This window comes from Episyrphus balteatus, chromosome 3, assembly GCF_945859705.1.
Source record: "Episyrphus balteatus chromosome 3, idEpiBalt1.1, whole genome shotgun sequence".
NCBI lineage: Eukaryota > Metazoa > Arthropoda > Insecta > Diptera > Syrphidae > Episyrphus > Episyrphus balteatus.
Genome location: NC_079136.1, coordinates 109419033 through 109440820, shown reverse-complemented (window position 1 = coordinate 109440820; position 21788 = coordinate 109419033). Strand labels below are relative to the sequence as shown.

General features: G+C 32.3%; 1 long non-coding RNA gene across 1 annotated transcript; it reads left to right on the top strand.

Annotated features, from left to right (window-relative positions):
- Window positions 1–8345: 8345 nt before the first annotated feature.
- Window positions 8346–16387, top strand: LOC129916293 (uncharacterized). The gene is made up of 3 exons (XR_008772427.1): window positions 8346–8617; window positions 8701–8810; window positions 15697–16387. It is a non-coding gene; the product is annotated as an uncharacterized LOC129916293 (long non-coding RNA).
- Window positions 16388–21788: the final 5401 nt, after the last annotated feature.

Genomic DNA, 21788 nt, shown 5'->3' with positions numbered 1-21788 from the left:
CGTCACTTGAATAGAAACAAGCTCTTAAATTAGATAAAAATGATGAAAAATCATGGAAAACACTAATTATAGTAAGGCAATATTAAGCTTTGACATTATTTGCACATTATAACCAATTATGAGCTACGAGCTACCAATAGGCACCTCAGAAAATGTATAAATAGCAGCTAACATTGGAAATGCACCTGCACTATGCAAAATCGCGAAAGATATTGGAAAATTTGCCAAATTTGGATGAGATAATTTTTAAAATATCGTAAACTAGTGATCAAATCAAAAAATAAGACATGTGAGACCCAAGTCACGAGCAGAGAAAAAAATAACTTAAAAACTAGCTGCAATTTTCTTCACTTTGCCGCTAAAATCGGTCAAAAACGTGGTGTTAGTGCGATGGAAACGTGTTGGTTTGTTTCATCCTGGAAGTTATAAAAGGTGCACAACATTAAAAAATCCTCAAAATGCAAAATAACAACATTTTAAGTTCTACTAAGATTACAAAAAAGTTAACTATTTTATAGTTGCATTCGAACTGAAAAGTAGTGAGGTAAAGAGTGTTTTTTTAAAGGAAAACATACCAACTCAGATGGACCACGTTAATATTAGCCCTATTTCATTGGTTTATAAAAGAATAACCTTTATCGCATCGCCAATAAAGGGCACTAAAATGTATTATAGTAATACGCTTTGTTTTTATGATGTGCAATAGCAAAATTGAAGCTTCATGCTTCAAAAACAGATGCTAACTTTTACAAAGAAATAATGGTAGAAGCTCTTGGCAAGTTTAGGAACGTGGAAGAACAACCGTCTTAGAGATTGCACAAGGATAGTTCAAGAAAAAACAACGCAATAAAAACAAAACAAATGCATTCCGGATAAAAACGAAAGTTTATTTCACTTATTCAATCCTTAAATTGTAGAAAATGTCATTTTCTTAATTTGTAAGAAGTTACCAAACACTTTTATCACTTTCTCCAATTAGGTCCACGATTGTGTACAGTAGAAGTGCATTTTCAATGTTAAGTTCTATTTATGCATTTTCTGTGGTGCCTATTGGTAGCTCGTAGCTCATAATTGGTTATAATGTGCAAATAATGTCAAAGCTTAATATTGCTTTACTATAATTAGTGTTTTCCATGATTTTTCATCATTTTTATCTAATTTAAGAGCTTGTTTCTATTCAAGTGACGCAAAAAAAAACACTGTTTTTTGTGAGGTAATGCGAAAAAACGCAACTAGAAGCCATACGGTTTCTGTTTTGGGTTTTTTGTTTTTACAACATTGTCTGTTAAAAGTTCCTCTTTGAAAATGCAAAACCAAAAATCTACTAAGTTACCTCACCAAAGCGCCAATCGCTATTTTCTAAAGAAAAAATGTTGTTTCTATTCAAGTGACGCGAAGTGTACATCGGTATTAAAATTCAATACAAGATTAAAATTTAACCCACGGAGATTATTTTTTTATAATTTTTGTATCACAAGTAGTAAACTTAATACAGAATTTTTAACCGTGTGGCTGCGATTTTGTATTATATTTTTCTGATAACTGTCACCAGGGTTGAACACTCTCTTGGGGCAAGCGGGGCGACGCATCGGGGCCCCCGACCGACCTCAGGGCCCCCACTATTTGAATCACTTCGGATACAAGGGAGACAAATTATGTCATTCAGTGTAATGTATAATGCATTGGTAGCCACACAATATATTAATCTGATAAAAAGGTTACCCCAGGGGCCCCAAAAAAAATAAACTGCTTTTTTAAAAGAAAAATTATAATTTTATCTAACGACAAATAATACATTAAGGGCCCCAAAAAAGCAAAAAACAACTTCAAGTCAGGGCCCTGCAGGGGCCCCAAATGCTTTTACTTCAGGACTTAAAAAAAATTTTTTTTTTAATTAAATTACATTTGTTGATGCATTACTAAATATTACTTTAGGAGCCCCAAGAAATATGACTTCGGGGATCCAAAAATATTATATGAAGGGTCCCAAAAAATAATTTTTAAGCAATCAAATATTAATTTGGGGGCCCCAAAATCTATTAGATACTAAGGAGAACAAAAATTTTCATCAAATTTTCTGATGACATGACAAATATTATTTGAGGATCCTCAAAAGCTATTACTTTAGTGGTTCAAAACAATCAAATGGAAAATTAAATATCAATTTAGGGGTCCCAACATAAATACATCAGGGCCCAAAATAAAAACATTACGTTATTGGTTGCATTCCGAATATTACATCAGAACAGAGGCCCCAATACCTATTAATTCTTGGCTCCAAAAAAATTATATTATATTTTAGAGGCCTCTAAGCACTTAATTTTGAGGCCCCAAAAATAATTTTTCAGGGGCCCCAAAAGAAATAAACTATGTTTGATGATTGAAAATCAAATGTATACACATTACTTCAGAACAGAGGCCCCAAGAAAATTGAACACACCAACTTTAAGGGTAACTCACCGAAACATCATAGTGCATTTTTTTTACACTACGGTTCATTGAATTAGAGTCATGTAAAATTTTTGAGTGCTTAGTTGGACAGAAAAATAATATTTGCTTTAAAATTGATGCAACTGAGCTAAAAGTTTTGTTTGCATTTGGTAGCATGGGTTATTCAAGGTTCCGTAGCAAAAGAAAAAAATTAGAAAACTTAAGATTTGTAGTCACAGCACATGAAAAACCGTCACAGGGTGACCATTTTTTCGAATTTTTTTCGAATGCCCATAGCTCACAAAATATATGCACGGTAAAAATTCTGGGGCCCCAAAAGAAATAAACTATGTTTGATGATTGAAAATCAAATGTATACACATTACTTCAGAACAGAGGCCCCAAGAACTATCAATTGTAAGCTAAAAGTTTTTTTTATTTTTCAGGGGCCCCAAAATAAATTATGTCTGATGATGGAAAATCAAATATGTATTTATTACTTCAGAACAGAGGCCCCAAGAACTATCAATTCTAAGCTTCAAAAATTTTTATTTTAGGGGCCGCTAAATATTTAATTTTTGGAGCCCCAAATACAAAAAAAATGTATGGCGTATACGTACTTTTTTGTATCTAAGGGGCCCCCAAATATCCAAGGGGCTCCAAAATTTAGTCTTGCCCCGGGGCCCCACGACTCAACGTACGCCACAGTCTGTCACCACCTACCCTATCTACCGTTTTCGTTTCGACGTTGACTTTTGGGACGGCCTTAATAGTTCCTATATCGCAAGTAAAAAACACTCAAGCTTAAAATATCCATTATATAGTTTCAAGTAAAGTAAAGATGCTCATTCAAGCGTAAACTACCGTGGAGTTAAAACATTTTTTTGTGTTTTTAATTGAGTTATGCAGGTTCCAACTCTCTGAACCTGCTTTTATATCATTCAAAGTTAGCAAACATAAAAATGTCATCCATAAATTCTGGATGAATAAAAACTAGAATCTGAAGAGTGCAATCTATTGAAGAATCATGTGATTCATGAGAACCACCTTATCTAGGGTAAAATATCAAGAATTCCATCAATTAATCAATCATTGATGTCAACATGCTAATCCAACATCAACTTGTTGTTTTAACATGTATAGACTGAAAAAGACGTGTGACAAACTCAAGAATCGGGAATGAATGAAATTAATTGCCAAGCATTGTAAGAGCATCAAACCATTCATCAAAGAAGAGAAGTTTATTCAAAAGGATAAAGGATATTTTGAACTCACGACAAAAGCAGCATTCTATATCTACTACAAAGTTGAATAGAGGATGCAAAATCTGAAAAAGTTTTTATTTACATTTCAAAATAGATAGCTTTGTTTATTTTCTAATCAAAGTAGAATACGAAACTATTTAAGCAGTTTTTTAAAAGTTTTAATAGTACAAATGAAAAAAGTTTCTTGTACAAGTTTCATCCTCTTCTGATGACTTAGACAAATAACTTTTTTCCTTGACAATTTACAGTTGAAGAGAATTTCTTAAAGCTTTCTTTATTATACATACATACATTCTCGTATGTATATTGTGCCCATTTTTTCAATGGCGAAATAACAACACATTTTTGCTTAGAAGTGGAAGTATTGCTGGTTTAAAACTGGACGAGGGAAGGGAATCCAAATATTATCCACTCAACCACGATCAATACATCACGATCCACAAATTGTTTTGTTTGTGCTACTAAAATCTAATCGCATCTTGTTTTTACTTTGACTCTATTAGATTTATAGACAAAAAGCAAGACCTCAAACCAATGATAAAAAAATGCATATACTGTTAGCACCATATTGCTATTTTAAATAAAGCTGAAGTAGCTGTTACCTCCGAGTTTGAAAATCGGGTTTGTTAACTTTGAAATTTCTATGCGATTTTATATTTATAATTTTTCAGTTAAAGACATAAAGGACATGAACCATGCCTAGACACGTCGTGTAGATGTACTAAAACCAAATGAAAACTTATATTAGCCCTGTTCCATTGGAGGTGGTAGTTTACTAATTAGTAGATGTTTTGGTTAATCTAGTACTATCACCTACCCATGCTCTCCTTCCCGAGCAGATACGATTTGTATTGAATTCGTTGAAAGTTAAAGTTTAGACCTTATAACAAACACTTTTTTTTATAGGAATTAGCATACTTTGTAAGCTATATAACTGCAGTCGATTCTTACCCTTCAAGCAAACAGGTCCGACCTCGGTCCGAATCCGCTCCGCCTGAGGCGGAGCTGAGTCCGACTTCGGATCAGAAACTGGTCCGAAGGCGGCTCAAATTAGTATGGAATTTATAATCACCGCGAAGTCGATTGCATATGTATTGGTGTGGTGAAAATCTCCATTCCGAGAAAATGGAGCCGAAGGCGGACCCGAGTCGGAGCAGCGAAAACCTACCAGAAAGAGGAATAAAAAAGGGATGACGTTTCGCATTTGCGACCAAAAAAAGAACAAGATTTATTTTTTTTTTTCACTGAAACTGTTTTATTTTTTATTTTATTTTGGCAAACGAAATTTTCACAATAAATACAATATAAGATACAATACATTTTTTTCATTTTATTTTATTTGTTGCTACTGCTGTTGTTGGTGTTTCTTTAGATGCCCAATCGCATGTTTCACCTTCTGCCTTTTTCTTCATCATTAGAGATTACATCTACAACACAAACAGAAACACATCACTTTCATCCAAACACTTTGAGCGATATACAGTGGCGACAAACTAAATAGCACATGTACCCTAAAATTTCTAAAATGAAAGTTTTTCGCACTTTTTTAACTTAAAAGAGCTGTTTTATTAATGAGGAAGTAAGAACACAGATATATTTGATTTATTAAAAAAGAAATTAAGTACATTGAATTCTTTAACAAAAAATAACAACAAAATCATTAATATAGCTCAAGTTTTTTAGGTCAAAATAAATAGCACACTTCCTAAAAACAAAACCAAATTAACAAAAATTTTAACACAGTTAAAAGAAAATAACTAGTATTTGGTTGGGTAACCCTTATTATTTATCACAGCATAAAACCAGCGGTTAATAGACGTAACAAGACTCCGAAATCGTTCAAAAGGTACTGAGTCCCAAGCTCGTCGAAATTCCTGCCAAAGTTTGTCCAAATTTGAGGTATCAGACCTGTTAATCGCTTTTCCCACGTCACTCTACAAGTCCTCAATAGGATTCAGATCTGGGGACTGGCTTGGCAATTGCATAACACCGATTTTTTGGACGGATAGCAATTGTTTCACAGACTTAGGCTTATGTTTTGGATCGTTATCCTGTAGAAATGTCCACTTTAAAGGCATTTTCTTCTCAGTAAAGGGTAGAATAGTGTCCCTTAGGATTTCCTTGTACTTAAGGTGGTCCATAATACCCTCTATCCGATGAAACGGCCCCACACCATGCCAAGAAAAACATCCCCAAACAAGAATACTAGCCCCACCATCCTTAACAGTCTATAATTTATACTGCGGGTCACATTTCAACTGCCCCACGCGGGGAATTTCCGTATGGGGTGTTTGGAAATGCCTCTTATGCCCCATAGGGGGCATTTCCAAATGCCCCATACAGAAATTCCCCGCGTGGGGCAGAGCTAAGGATGGTGGGGCTAGTATTCTTGTTTGGGGATGTTTTTCTTGGCATGGTGTGGGGCCGTTTCATCGGATAGAGGGTATTATGGACCACCTTAAGTACAAGGAAATCCTAAGGGACACTATTCTACCCTTTACTGAGAAGAAAATGCCTTTAAAGTGGACATTTCTACAGGATAACGATCCAAAACATAAGCCTAAGTCTGTGAAACAATTGCTATCCGTCCAAAAAATCGGTGTTATGCAATTGCCAAGCCAGTCCCCAGATCTGAATCCTATTGAGGACTTGTAGAGTGACGTGGGAAAAGCGATTAACAGGTCTGATACCTCAAATTTGGACAAACTTTGGCAGGAATTTCGACGAGCTTGGGACTCAGTACCTTTTGAACGATTTCGGAGTCTTGTTACGTCTATTAACCGCTGGTTTTATGCTGTGATAAATAATAAGGGTTACCCAACCAAATACTAGTTATTTTCTTTTAACTGTGTTAAAATTTTTGTTAATTTGGTTTTGTTTTTAGGAAGTGTGCTATTTATTTTGACCTAAAAAACTTGAGCTATATTAATGATTTTGTTGTTATTTTTTGTTAAAGAATTCAATGTACTTAATTTCTTTTTTAATAAATCAAATATATCTGTGTTCTTACTTCCTCATTAATAAAACAGCTCTTTTAAGTTAAAAAAGTGCGAAAAACTTTCATTTTAGAAATTTTAGGGTACATGTGCTATTTAGTTTGTCGCCACTGTATACAACTTACCTTTTTTTGTTTCCATATTGTTAATAGTTTGATATAATTGTTTATAATTATACTTATATTCTATTAACAACGACACGAGACACGACGCGACTAAACACTTCAACAAAAAATAACAAAATGACGCTTTTGCTCTTGTTGGCTATGTCTGTCTACTTTTTTTTCCTTTTCTCAGTTTTCACCACGATTCTCTTAGACTTTGTGTTCATACACAAAAAGTTGCAAGTGTGTGAGTGCAACCCCGCTTTTCTCGGTCGGAGGTCGGACTGTCTTTTCTGGACTCCGTTTTCTTGCTTGAAGGGTAATTCCATTGAAAGAAAATTGTCATGGATTCCAAACGAAAAAAACATCATTAAGTTTTAAATTAAATCGGGGAAGCAGGTGGCCATGGCACAGAGGAATAGGTAGTTGACTGCAGCGCCGGCATAGTGGTTTCGAGTCCAAGGGTCTGCTCAGAAGTTTTTCTAAATCGCCCGCTTAAGTGCTGGAACACAATGCAAAATCGGAGCACATTTTGGATGCATTTTTGATGATAGAAAGCTTAGCAAATTACAAAATGTACAATTGTATATACTACACTCTCTGAATAAATGGCTGTAATATTTTCACCTATATACTGCATTTAAGCTTTTACACCCACCTTGGCTTGGAGCCACTGATCATAAAAGTGCCCTGAACCCAGTAAAATTTTGAGTAAAAAATAAAAGTTAACACTTATATATATATCTTTTAATCAAATATATTTAAATTCTTTCGATTTCTTGCCGTCATCACGGATTTTAATAAATCAAGTGCTTTTATTGGGGAAATGTCATTGGCATCCGACAAAAAAAAAATTTATCTGGAAAGGTCGTAGAAAATTCCCCGGTAAAATCAATAGTTTGTGAGATATAGATGAATTCACGTTCTACAAAATGGCGGATTTCGCCAGGGGGGGTAGTGTCCCAAAAATGAGGACTTTAGCTTTTCTAATACCCTTCATTCAGATTTGAAAAAATCAGCCTTCCTGTATTTCGTTCCAAATTCTATCTTTCTTGTACTATTATTGTGATTTAAATAATGTTTGGAGGACTTCGAATCACACTTCTGTAAGATTTATTTGAAACATTTAAAATTAAGTCGAGAATTTAATTAGGGCTGCCAGACGTCCCGATTTCGGCGGAACAGTCCCGACATTTGGACCCTGTCCCGTTATCTGTCACGATTTACAAAATGTCCCGATTTTTTCCCGACTATCCGTTTACGTTCGAAACTTTGGGGAAGAAAATAAAAGTGATTGCTATATGAAAATAAATGAATTAGGTACATTAGACATTTCCTTAGTATGAACATTCGCAGCAAACGGCTTTGTATTGCTTTCCCTTTTTTTATTACACGTGTGTAAAGTAAAATGATTGATCCATTATTTTTTTTTCATTTTCTGTTGTGTATTAATATTTTAAAAATAAAAAGCTTTTAGCTTCAATATATTCTTTCTGAATTATATTTAAAGTCAACATTAAAAATAAAAAAAAAACTGTCAAGTCGCAATCGGAATTTTTACCAATATTTGGTTCAAACTTTTGCATTAAATGTAAGAAAGTATGTCAAAAATGCATGTTCTCTTATTTTTAATATTTTTTATTTGTATTAATTTTCGATTTCATGTATTTTTTTTTTGTCCCGATTTGCCCCGACTTTTAAGACCTGTTGTCCCGACATTAATAAAATTTTATCTGGCAGCCCTAAATTTAATCTACCTCAGCTTAACTTTGGGATAATTTATTGGCAAAGTTGTTGTTCACTTTGCAATCACTCGTAAGTCGTAAGTTTTTCATTAATTAATTTATTTTGTTTCCTTTTATTTATCCAATTTTATGTTTTCGTCATCATCGCATCACATCGCAGCACATCATCACGGTGTTGGTACATCATCCGATGAGCAATTGATATTTCATTCTAATTATCCATGTTCTTTGAAATCACACATATAGATATGTACGTACTTGTTATTGTAGGTAGGTATACATATACACTCAAAACACTCATTTCTCCAACGTTCATCTACAGTCTACACACACCTGAATGGCTAGAAGGACGCACTCATGCATAGGTAGATCCTGTTGCTGATGAAAAGCATCAGATTTGAACGCCACGTTTGGTAGTTGGATTTTCGTGGTTGTCCAGTCAAAGGTCAGAATCACTTAATACGCTCGCTAGTATTGATTTTGTGGTTTAATTAGACAAACAAGTTGCCAGCACAAGTTGATGGTGTTTGTATGAATGTTAATCTGCCTTCTATATCGTGCACATATTCGCCAGATACCAGCACATAATTTTTGGATTCATGTGATGATGATGGTGAATGGCCTTTCAATGTTTTACTTGATTGATATTTGCTACATGTACCGACAACTCTACCGCTACCTGGTCCAAGTACCTAGCTACGTGTTTCTGTTCGAAGATGAATTAGAGGTTTTGGTTGCAGTGGAGGAGCATAAACAGCTTTGATGTTTTATTTCATGTTTTTTTTTTATAAAAATTTAATATTGTGAATATTTCTGATGGAGTTGAAAGGAAAATGTTCTTATATGTACAATGTACGTACATATTCAAAGTAACAGAAAGCTTTAAGATTTTAGAAAATGATTAGAGGTTTGTTAAAATATGAACATGTACTCCCAGTATTATATAGATGGACTAGAATTCAGTTCCGTGAAGCCAGAACTGCGACCTAAACATTTTTGAACCAAACTTGTCTATTTCGTTTGTCCACAATTTGTCCCATGTTTGTCCACCCAAAATTTTCGTTTGTCTACCCTTCAACAAAATTTTAGGGCACAAAAAATGTAGACTACACGATTGTCTACGCGTAGACAATTCAACGTAGACAATTCATCATTGTCTACATGTCAATGTCGACAATGTATACCAATACCAATTTTAATTCAACTTTTCAACTTGTTTTGCTATTATTAACATCCACAGATTTAGATGCCGTTGGTGGTTTGGATGGTTTGCAGGCATCCCTATCCTAATTGAAGCATTATGCTATTAAAAATAATATGATTTTATGGTTTGTTTAATACATTTTAACTTTAACATGTGGCTACCGCTGAAGCCACCTCTGCGCAGCCACAGATATTATATAAATTGTTGTTGCACACTTTGCAATATCCATCCACTACACATATTTATTATTAGGTATATTTCATTAGGTAAAAAGAACCCCAGTTCACTAAAGTCTTTAAATTTAGATTTCTAGCCGACATATTTCAACAATAAAATACTGAATATTTCGATACTGAACCAAACCACATAAAATAACCATCAAGAATGACAGTTTGAAATGAATTGTCTTCATTGTCTACATATTTCACTTCATTGTTTACATTGTCGACTTTGTCTACATTGTTGACACAATTGTCTACGTAGAAATGTATACAATCAAAGTCGACGCGTAGAGGAACAACACTGTTACCCACATCATGGGGGCAAGACGAGGCAAAAAACACATTTTTTACTTGCGAAATACATAGGTACATCAAGTCGTACAAAAAAAAATTTGAGATAACATTTTTCCATGATATTACGATGGTAAAGAAAGCCGAAACAGTGAGTCCCAAAGGTCCGTCTGTCTGTCAGTCTGTCAGTTTGCTGTATACGAAGATACAGCTTAAACGGATGAACCGATTTATGTCAAACTTGGTATGTAGCGTTTTTTGGCCACTCCCCAGAGAGGATTTTGGAATTAATTTTTTTGGACCAAAATAACGGTACCTGTCATATATTGATATTAGTAAAGTTGAATTTGCTCGGGAACGGCTCCAACAATTTTGTTAAAAAAAATTCAAATATAAGTTTTGAGACAAGGTCTACCTATATATTAATGAAAACAGGGGAATTTGAATTTTTTTAAAAATTCGGTTTTAGATGTTGATAAGTGATTTCTACAAAATAGCATACCTAGGTACCAATTTTATTTTAAAAATTTTTGAAGTTATACTTATGGGACGGTGGGTATGAAAATTTGATTTTTGACAGAGATGTCAAAGGGATTAGCAAGTAGCGCCATTTCAACCCACCGCGGTAAGAAAGTATAACTGAATCATTTATTTTCAAAACATGATAAGTCCATGATTTTAAATTTTGTAGCAAAAGAAAAAAACGTTCTATTTTCTTTTGATGTGTGTATCAAAATTTATAAAAAAATATATTCTGTAGAACTTTTGCCTAGGTACAAAATACCGTTTCGATTTTAATTTTTGGAGAGATAGTTCAAAAGATAAAAAATAAAAACGCTTTTGGACTTATCATACTTTGAAAATAAACGGATGTGAAATTAGTTTTAAATGGGTACACAATTTTGATTTCATCCCCAGTCTATCACAAAATTGTATATGAGATTAAAATATAATGTCCGGAGTGCTTCTTTAACTTTAAAGACTCTTTAAACTCAAGATTTTCAGCCAGTACCTTAATATAGCATTTACACATAAAAAAGCTGTTGTTTATTTTCAAACGATGATAAGTCCGGGACTTATCCTGTTTTTGATACTAAAAAAAATATTTCGCTTAGCTGTAAAATCGGATATAGATGGAGTAGATGCTTCATTATTTTGAAGATAGACGTGGTTATCCCTAGAGTAACAATTTAGTCAAAAAAAAAAAAAACGAATTTTGAAAAAAGTGGACTTATTATGTTTTGAAAATAAATGATTCAACTATTGTTAACAATAGGTATGTTTGGGTTCTTTTTGAACAAAAATATAAAACCTGTCAAATTTTAAGGAGTGGGGATGAAATCCTCAGAGAAAAAAAATTTATATTTCTACTTTTTTAACCCAATTCCTGTTAGGGTACTCCAAAAATGTGTAGTTTTCACAAAAAAAGATGGCCGCGGGACAGAAAAAAATTTCCCCTTGCGAATTTCTGCCCAAAAATTTCTTCGGAAAAAAATCTGAAATCTGTCAAACGATAGTGCTTTCTGTTTTTCTTTCTTTGTTCCTGTCGCACAACATAAACAAAACAAACTACAAAAATAGTACATGTGTACACACACTTTTTTTTTCAAAAAAAGTTTATAAAAAACACTGGTCAACAAAATTTAACTTTTGCCACAAGAACCAAAATATACTTTTCTAGTAGTTTTTAGGGTGCTGAATCCGAATCTGAAGTCAGAAAAATTTGATTGGCCTTCGTTTTTGAAATATTACCGTTAGAAAATGTCAAAAAACGTAATTTTGGCTGTTTTTATGTGGGGTAATTCATTATAAACTAATTTGTAACGGTTATTATAAGAACAGATATTCTTCTTTCAAAAACTTTTAAAATTTTTCCGATATCTCTTTTATTGCTCGAGATATCTTAAGTTCATTTAATAAGTCAAAGAGAAACTAAACTTAATCTAAAGTATAAGTCACTGGTCACAGAATTTTTGCCACAAGAACCAAAATATACTTTTCTGAAGGGTTTCGAGTTGCTGAACTCTAATCCGCAATCGGAAAAATTCTATTAGCCTCCGTTCTTGAAATATAACCGTTATAAAAAAAAACCTTTTTTTGCATTTTATAACGGTAATATTTTAAGAACGAAGGCTAATACAATTTTTCTGACTGTGGATTCGAGTTCAGCAACCCAAAAACTTTCAGAAAAGTATATTTTGATTCTTGTGGCAAAAAAACTGTAATTTGGTTGGCCAGTGTTGTTTCTGATTCAAAGACCTCTACTTAAATTTTAAATATCTCGGGAAATAAAAGAGATATCAGAAAGATTTAAACATTTTTTGAAAGAATAAAACTAGCTCTTATAGGCACCGTTACAAATTTTATCACAATTAATTACTCCACATAAAAACATAACCTCGAAAACAGCCAAAATTACGTTTTTTGACATTTTCTAACGGTAATATTTCAAAAACGAAGGCCAATCAAATTTTTCTGACTTCAGATTCGGATTCAGCAAAAACTACTAGAAAAGTATATTTTGGTTCTTGTGGCAAAAACCTTGTTGACCAGTGAAATCGGTTTTTTAAAAACGACTCTAACGATTTTGAAATTTTTTTCTAAAAGTCACACAAAACACACTTCTTTTGGGGGGTAATTTAATTTCAGATGTTGTTTTATTCCTTTGAAAAACGATTTTTATGTTTTTGTTTTTATACATATAGGTACAATTAAAGAAAAATTTAAGCAACTTGAGCAAGATCGTGCGACCCAGTCGTGCATTTTATTTATTTTAATTTCTTTCTCTTAAAAGTTTTACCAAAAGTTCCTAATCACACCAAATATTAGAATAATAATAAAAATTAGTTGATAATTTAAAAATAAATTTGATTGTTTCACTATGTTAATTTTGATATTGTTGATGTTTAAAGTACCCCATCTTACCACCATTTCCTCTATATTAATCTAAAAGGACAAAATAAAAAAGCCAAATTTGATATTATTAAAAGGGATATTTAGAGAAACTGGAGGTTTGAAATAGCGTTTATACTTATTCTATCTCCGTTAGCGCCAAATGTCATTTCATTCATTAGTTAAATATTATTATGTATATGTTTTTATGCCATAAATATTTTATATTTATGAGGGTTGTCTTTGGTTACCGTTTAACAATGGTACATCGTTACTTTCGCCAATCGATTTTCGACTACAAAATTATTTGATTTGACAAAATCGTAGCTTTTGACACATTTATTTTTTAAAACAAATGAGGGGTATTCATGAAACGGTGTAAACTCCTAGTAAACCTGGTAGAGTCGTTCGTGGTAAGTGTGCGCATTGCTATTTTCTCGAAACTAGTGCAAAAAATTTGAATTTTAGCTGATGCACAATTTATTAGATATCTGATCTTCGTCGAAGTCCGTTATATTTATGCTTCTGTTGTTTTGAATGTTTCGAGAAAAAGCAAAAGGAAAAGAAGCTATTTTTTCTTAAAATTTTTCACAATTTTCAAACTCTGACAGTGATCTGTCTTTGACTTAAAGTGAAAGCAATTGATTTTTTTTATTGAGCTTACTATTTAAACTTTATGTTGCAATTAAAATGTTATTGTTTTTAGTATTTATTTATTAATATTTTATCAAAAACAATAAAAAAAACTGCATTTGGGGTAAGTGTACGCAAAAATTTGGGGGCAAGTGTGCGCATGCAAATGCATGAGATTCCACTGAAAATATATATATATTTGCATAAAATGCTTCAAAATGCATCAAAATTTCAAAGTGTACAGAATGGATCAAAATAATGAGAAAATCGTATAGGAGCGGGGGTCTTACACCCATCGTTTGGGTTTTAAATGTCTTTAAAAATTGAAAAAAAAAAACAATAGATATTCACCTAGATTACTAAGCAAAAGTAACTGCGCACACTTACCGTACACCCTGCGCACACTTACCCCTTCGAACGGGCAAGTGTGCGCAATATGACCAGTTTTGGTATCTTAGAAAAACATAATTAATTTAATAAATATTAGTTATATTTTAATTCAATTTAAGAAGTCAAAACATGCATCTCTAATAATCAATTTACTTTTTTTATGTACATCCTATATTTTGCTTGTAATTCTTCTTCAAAGTCAAAAGTGCTCACACTTACCCCAAACGACTCTACAATTGATTTGAGTAAGTACCTATGTTTTTTCAACTATAATACTATAAACCACTTTAAACTAACGATTTTCTATGTACTTTGATTTTAAAATTTTCGTCTTCAACCCAAAACCATTCCGAAAAATAGTTGAATCAACGTTGTTCTCGTTGACTTTAAGTTGTTTTTTCCCCAGTAGTCCAGTAGAAGCGTCATTTGACCCTGCGTACAGGGGCAATGTCAGTTTTTATTTCATGAATCGATAGGGGTATATTTAAAAGGCTTAAACCCGTTTTTTATCACCTGATCATTCTTTTTAGCGGAGTTATTCACAAAAATGCATTTTCTATGATATTTTATTTTATGCTAATATCTTTGCTCCAGCTTGTCGTAGACCAAAAAATAAAAATATATTCTCTTCCTTATAATATTTTCAATTATTTAGGTCAAATTCTAGTTGTTAAAACACATATTTTCGTTTTTATTTCGAACAAAGCTTTTATTATGGTTATCATTTTTCTAGCTTATTTTCGCTTATTTATCTGCATTTTAAAGAAAAAATCAACTCTTTTTCACCAAAGATGGCCGAGCAATGTAAAACCGGTGCGAAAACATACAAAAATATCGGTTTTTGTTAATAACTCGGCATCGGGATGTCCTACGGGAAAAAATAAAACTTTTATTTGTTTAAACAAATAAAAAATAAATACTACTAAGTCGAAATCGTTTTTTTTTTTTGCATTAATCCACAAGAAAATAAAAACGAAAATATGTGTTTTAACAACTTGAATTTGACCTAAACTGGATGCCATTTCGTAGGTATTCTTTTTAATACAATGAAATTACAGTTAAACATTAGAAAATATTATAAGGAAGAGAATGTATGCTGGAGCAAAGATATTAGCTTAGAAGTAAAATATCCCAAAAAATGCATTTTTGTGAATAACTCCGCTAAAAAGAATGATCAGCTGGTGAGAAATTGGGTTTAAGCCTTTTAAATATACTCCTATCGATCCATGAAATAAAAACTGATAGTGCGCAAGGTTAGGCCCTTTTTTCCGACGCTTTGACTGGAGTGCAGTGTAAACGTGGTAAAATGGTAAATGTGTCAAAATTTTGTATGAGTTTGACTGTGCGTTTCACATTTAGCATTTTTCAAGGTTTACCCAAGGTTTACACCGTTCATGAATACCTACCCCTATTAAAATCCCTATACTAGGATGTTTTTAAAAGAATTTTAAATTTGAAGTTTCTCTAAAATCTAAATAAATTTTGTTTACAGTCAATTTTTAAATTAATATTATTTTTTTTACAGAACTACCCTATTTGCAAACTGTCGTATCAGGATTTATGTTCCTCTGTAGGTACTTCTCTCAACGAATAATGAGCACAGGTAACAGAACACAGTTGCAAAATCGATACAAAAATATTACCTTGTTTGAATTAAACTTGCGTTTCATCTACAAAGAATCGCACTCATCGAAATTAATCTTTATTTTTCCAACCTTTAAAGTTTAAATTGCGAAATTATTATCCTTGACAAATAAATATATTTCAAATGAAATTGTCTATTCTATCGTTAACTGAGCATGATAAAGGATACAAACGTGCTTTGAATTCAATCCTTGTTACAAAATATGGGTGCCGAAGAGGTGTAGGTATTCATTGTTACAGAATTATTCATCAAGTACAAGGAGAGCTGTTTCATATTTGAATTCTGAACAAAAAAAGTGCAGGAAAGAAAAAAATTCATCAGTGTAAAATATTCAATTACTACCTTGAATCATGACAGCAGTTTTCTTCTTTTGGAATGCAAATTGCACTTCCGCCTTTCTTAATTAAGAAGATGGTCAGCAATTCGGGAGTAGTTCAACGTTCCAAGTGATTCCTAATTTTCTCTTCAATATTCAAGGGAAGCATTTAAAACTCAGAAAATATAAGAAGTTGTGAAAAAGGAATTAGATTTGGAGTTTATTTGGTTTGTGTATGTACCTTGTTAAATTTTTTGCGGGGCTCCAAGGAATTATTTAACTTGAATGGCAGGGAACTTTCTGATATAGACATAGTACGTAATGTGAAATATTTTTGTACATTGCATATTTTATTACTTTAAATAGATTAATTTTAAGCTAGAAGAAACATCCTGGGGATGTTTCTTGAGCACTTTTTTTTTGGCTGACGAGGTGCCCCAGGTGTCACTCACTTGGGGGTGACACACGAAAGCTACCAGGAGTAATGGGTATTGACAAAATGAGTATTGACAAAATGAGTATTGACAAAATGAGTATTGACAAAAAGTAATATCAGTTGTAGATAGAGCATTACCTACTATAGAACAATTTTTTTTCTTAGAATACACCTTACCCAATAATCACCCCTTAAATTTAAAAAGTGGAACAAAAAGCCTCAACTACAATGACCTAAACAGTGAAAAAGTGGAAAATTTACGGAAGTAAAACTTTTGTATTTCTTTCTAGCGCTATTTCGTCACGTGAGTTCTTATTTATCCTATAAACCAAAAACTTAACTTTTCAGGAGAGCGTTTTTAAACTTCAAAGTGGTGGTTTACTTATTTTGTTGACCCTAATCACAGTGATTTGTCTGCTTTTTGAAGGATTAGATATTTTCCCAAACATACATAAAGCAATCTGCAATTTTTGGTTTTTCAATATTGATTTAATTGAGTTTTAAAAAAAAAGTAACAAAGTGGACATAGGTCACCTGTTCATACAGTTACAGACACATGAAAAACAAAAGCTAAAAATGTATTCTCCATTGGAATTTGTATTGGATATAGGACACAAAAACAGAAAAAATAGGAAACCACAAATTTTTATTGAAATCGAAACTCAATACATTTCGTCACGTGAGTTCTTATTTGTCCTACAGACCATTTTTGCCGAAAATGAGTTATAGATGCCATCTTATATTTTCGACCACGCTCTTTCGATTGCTGCAATCAGAATCGTCCTATCTCTTTTAGTTTTCGAGATAAAAAAATGATTTTGTCCTATAGACCAAATTTTTTCGATGAAATTTATGCTTATTTGTCTTATATACGTTTTTGTATGCAGTAGGACAAATACTGGCTTTATAATTATGCGAAATTTGTGCTTTATGTCCTATATCCAATGGAGTTATATTTTTCACACAAAATTACTAACGTCCCCATAATAGGTCCTCCTAGGAAGAGGCGAAATACTCAAATTTTTAAGTGTTTGCATTGCCAAATTTATCGTTGCCTAATGCTAAGGTAACCATCTCTTATGAAAAAAAGAAGGACATCATCCATATCGTCCCGTTTCTGCGTGAACCACGTATCTACATACACCGCAAATTTTGTTCAGTTTTTAAAAGAAATATACCTACATTTTTCTTGAAATTTAAAGTATGAATTGCACAAAAGGAAATCAAGTTATGTTTAAGACATATTGATTGAGTTGTTTCTAAACTATAAGCCTTGTATAATATTTGCGTTTACTTTCTTAAACTCAAATAAAAAATGTATTGAGTTTCGATTTCAATAAAAATATTTGGTTTCCTATTTTTTCTGTTTTTGTGTCCTATATCCAATACAAATTCCACTGGAGAAAAAAATGTTAGCTTTTGTTTTTTCATGCTTTTGTAACTGTATGGACAGGTGTCCTATGTCCATTTTACTACTTTTTTTAAAAACTCAATTAAATCAATATTGAAAAACCCTAACATGCAGATTGCTTTATGTAGGTATGGTTGGGAAAATATCTAATCTTTCAAAAAACATACAAATTACTGTGATTAGGCCCAAAAAAATAAGCAAACCACCACTTTGAAGTTTAAAAACGCTCTCCTGAAAAGTTAAGTTTTTGGTTTATAGGACAAATAAGAACTCACGTGACGATTTTTTATTTGAGTTTAAAAAAATAAACGAAAATATTATACAAGGGTTTTAGTTAAGAGACAACTAAATTTATGTCTTAAACATAACATGATTTCATATTTTTAATTTAAAAAAAAAATGTATATTTCTTTTAAGAACTGAACAAAATTTGCTGTGTAGATACGTGGTTCACACAGAAACGGGACGATGTGGATGATATCCTTCTTTTTTTCATTAGATATGGTTACCTTAGCATTAAGCAACGATATTTTGGGCAATGCAAAATATCCTAGGAGCTATTATGGGGACTTTAGTCATTTTGTTTGTAAGCTCAAATTTTGCATAATTATAAATCCAGTATTTGTCCTACTGCATACAAACACGTATATAAGCATAAAATTCATCGAAAAAACTTGGTCTATAGGACAAAATCTTTTTTTTTATCTCGAAAACTAAAGGAGATAGGACGATTCCGATTCTGATCGAAAGATTGCTGCAAAGGGTACAAAACTTAAATAATATGGAAAAATTACCTCATAAAAAAGTCGGATTACTTAAGAAATAAAATTTTATCTCGGTTATTTATGCAATATTCCCAACAATGTTATACCATTTTGAAAAGAGAATTGAACACACCAACTTTTAAGGCAACTTGCCGAAACATCGTAGTGCATTTTTTTTACACTACGGCTCATTGAATTAGAATCATGTAAATTTTTTTAGTACTAAGTTGGGTAAAAAAGTAATATTTTCTTAAAAACTGATGCAGCTGAGTTAAAATTTTTGAATGCATTTCATAGCAGGGTTATTCAAGGTTCCGTAACAAAAGAAAAAAATGAGAAAAATTAAGATTTGTAGTCACGGCACATGAAAAACCGTGACAGGGTGACCATTTTTTCGACTTTTTTTCAAATGCCCATAACTCCCAAAACATATGGCTGCAATTTTTTTATTATTTTTCTGATAACTGTCACCACCTACCCTATCTACCGTTTTCGTTTCGACGTTAACTTTTGGGACACCCTGTATAAAAACATAATTTCATTTGTTCTTTATCCTTAATTTTATTGATATAAGAAAAAAAATATTTTTTTTTAAGATTTTCCTTAAAAAAAAACTTAAAATCGGTTGTATTCGATTTAGTACAGGAAAGAAAGACTTTTTAGTGGAACGAAATACAGGACGGCTGAATTTTTCAAATCTGAAAGAGGGGTATTAGAAAAGCTTAAACCTTGGTTTTCGGGACGCCATCCAAACCCCTGGTGAAATCCCCCATTTTGGACAACGCGAATCGCTCTCTACCTCCAAAACTATGGTTATCAGACCAAAGTTTTTGGAAATTTAATTATCTTTTTCTTTGTAATACATTATTTTCTGAGCGGGCAATAGTTTTGAGGTTATGCTGTTTTAATTTTATTTTCGTTGTACTAACTCCAATTCGGTTACAAGCTGTTGGAAAACAAAAGCAAAAAGTTTACAAATTTATTGGTTAGTCGAGATTGCATCGTGACAAAATATAAACAAATGTATAAAGTAAAAGTTTAATAATTAAAATTTGTGATAACCGATATTCGTTCTTACCAGGGTGAGGCGGAGAAAAATTTCTCACATACACATCTCTTTAATTTGCACAACCCAAACGCGAAGCGTAAAAAAAATTTTGCTCAGAGGAGAATCCATTTTGAGGTGTGGAAATAAAAATTCACCTTTGTTCATAATTAAATAAATTTTCATTCTTCAGTTAGCTCCCTTAAATTAAAATGTTTAGGTCCTTTTTCAGGTACATATGTACCTACTAATATTTCGTATTTTCAAAAGATTTTTAATTTTACTTCATTGTTCGTAATTTGTTTTTCATTGTTCGGTTATTAAGATCGTTTGTTCGTTATCTGTTTATTAATAAAAATTCAAACAATTTTTGTCTTGAAGTTAGCCCTCTTATATAGAAACTCGTACTTTTTATTACTAATGTCTGTGGATGAATTTAAAATAGTTCGCACTTGTGTTCGAAGACTGTAGTAACTCAAAATAAAATTGCTTGCTTAGTTAGCGAAAAACTGTTTATTTGCAAACATAATTTTTTTATCAAGCAAATTTATAAAAATAATGCAATAATTGCTGAATACAATTATTTAAAATATTAGATATAGAAATTAATGTTATTGTCATAATATGATGACACCTCAAGCAACAAAAAAAAACTTTTGAGTTAGGTACTATAGGCTTCGGCTTGTAATACTAGTGCGAATTGTCCATTGTTCGATCCATTTTGACAACTGTTCGATCATAGTTATAACTAACTATTTTTAATTAATTTTATTCAAATAAACTATGTATGTTGATCTTGAAAGTATGCAACGTTTCGAATGCATGAGATAGTTAAGGCCCCAACCCATAGAATCCGTTGCGTCCGTTCCGTCGAAGTTTTCACATTGTATATATATACAATGGTTTTCAACTGACAGCTCGGTAAAATAACACGTTCTTATGGGAAGCGACCCATAAGCGACGGATCGGACGGAGACGGACGGAATCGACGGAAGAAGTAGCCCAACTTTCTACTTTTTCATCCGTCGTATCCTTTGACATTGGTTGTCAACAATAGATCAGTTCGATTTTCTGTTTCTGAGTGCACACCGGGGAATTTCAGAACAAAGAACTGTGTTCTTTTCTTCTCCGAATTTATGAATTGTGAATTTTAATTGTTTGTTTCTGAAGAAAATGTATTAAAAGTAACATTTGATGATATATCTAATAAATTATATCAATTAAATACTCAAATTCTGTTGTAGAGTTCCATTTTACTATGCCAAAGTCATACCTACAACTCATAATCTGTTATAAAAAATTGTTTTTAACTGAAGAGCATGCACCTTGAGGAAATCTAGTCGTGCATTTTATTTCATTAAAAAAAAGAACAACAATAATAGTTGAAAATTTCTTGCATCAGAACTTCCTTAGTGCACATTCAGCGATAAAATATCGAACACAACTTGGAATTTGAAGTGAGCTGTCAAAAAGCAATCCGTCATACGACGTATTCTATGGGTCACCCCTTTCTGTCCCATCCTTCAACTTCAACGGATAGATTGACGGAACGGACGCAACGGATTCTATGGGTTGGGGCCTTTATGTAATAGCTGATAAAATAGCTGTTTCTTTAATTTAGTTTTTTGATTATATTGTCGCTGAAATTTTGACACAACATTCAAAACATTCATACGTCAACATAAATTTATTTTTTTTTTACAAAAAAACATACTTTGTATTCTGCCCATAATGTCGTACTACAAAATTTTCTATGTTGATTTTGTTTGCATATTTGTAGGTAGGGGTCTGATTTATTCTCATTTATTTTTTTAGCATTCAAAAAAGTCAAAAAATTAAAAATGTACCTACTTTTGATTTTTTTCATTTTTGTATGCAAATTGCGATATTAGATTTAGTGTTTCCCTCTATAACTCAGAAGTAATAAAAATGTAGTTAGGGCCCTTAAAAGATTATGGGCAGTAAGCAGTATTGTGCTATAAGGAACAGGGTTAAATAAT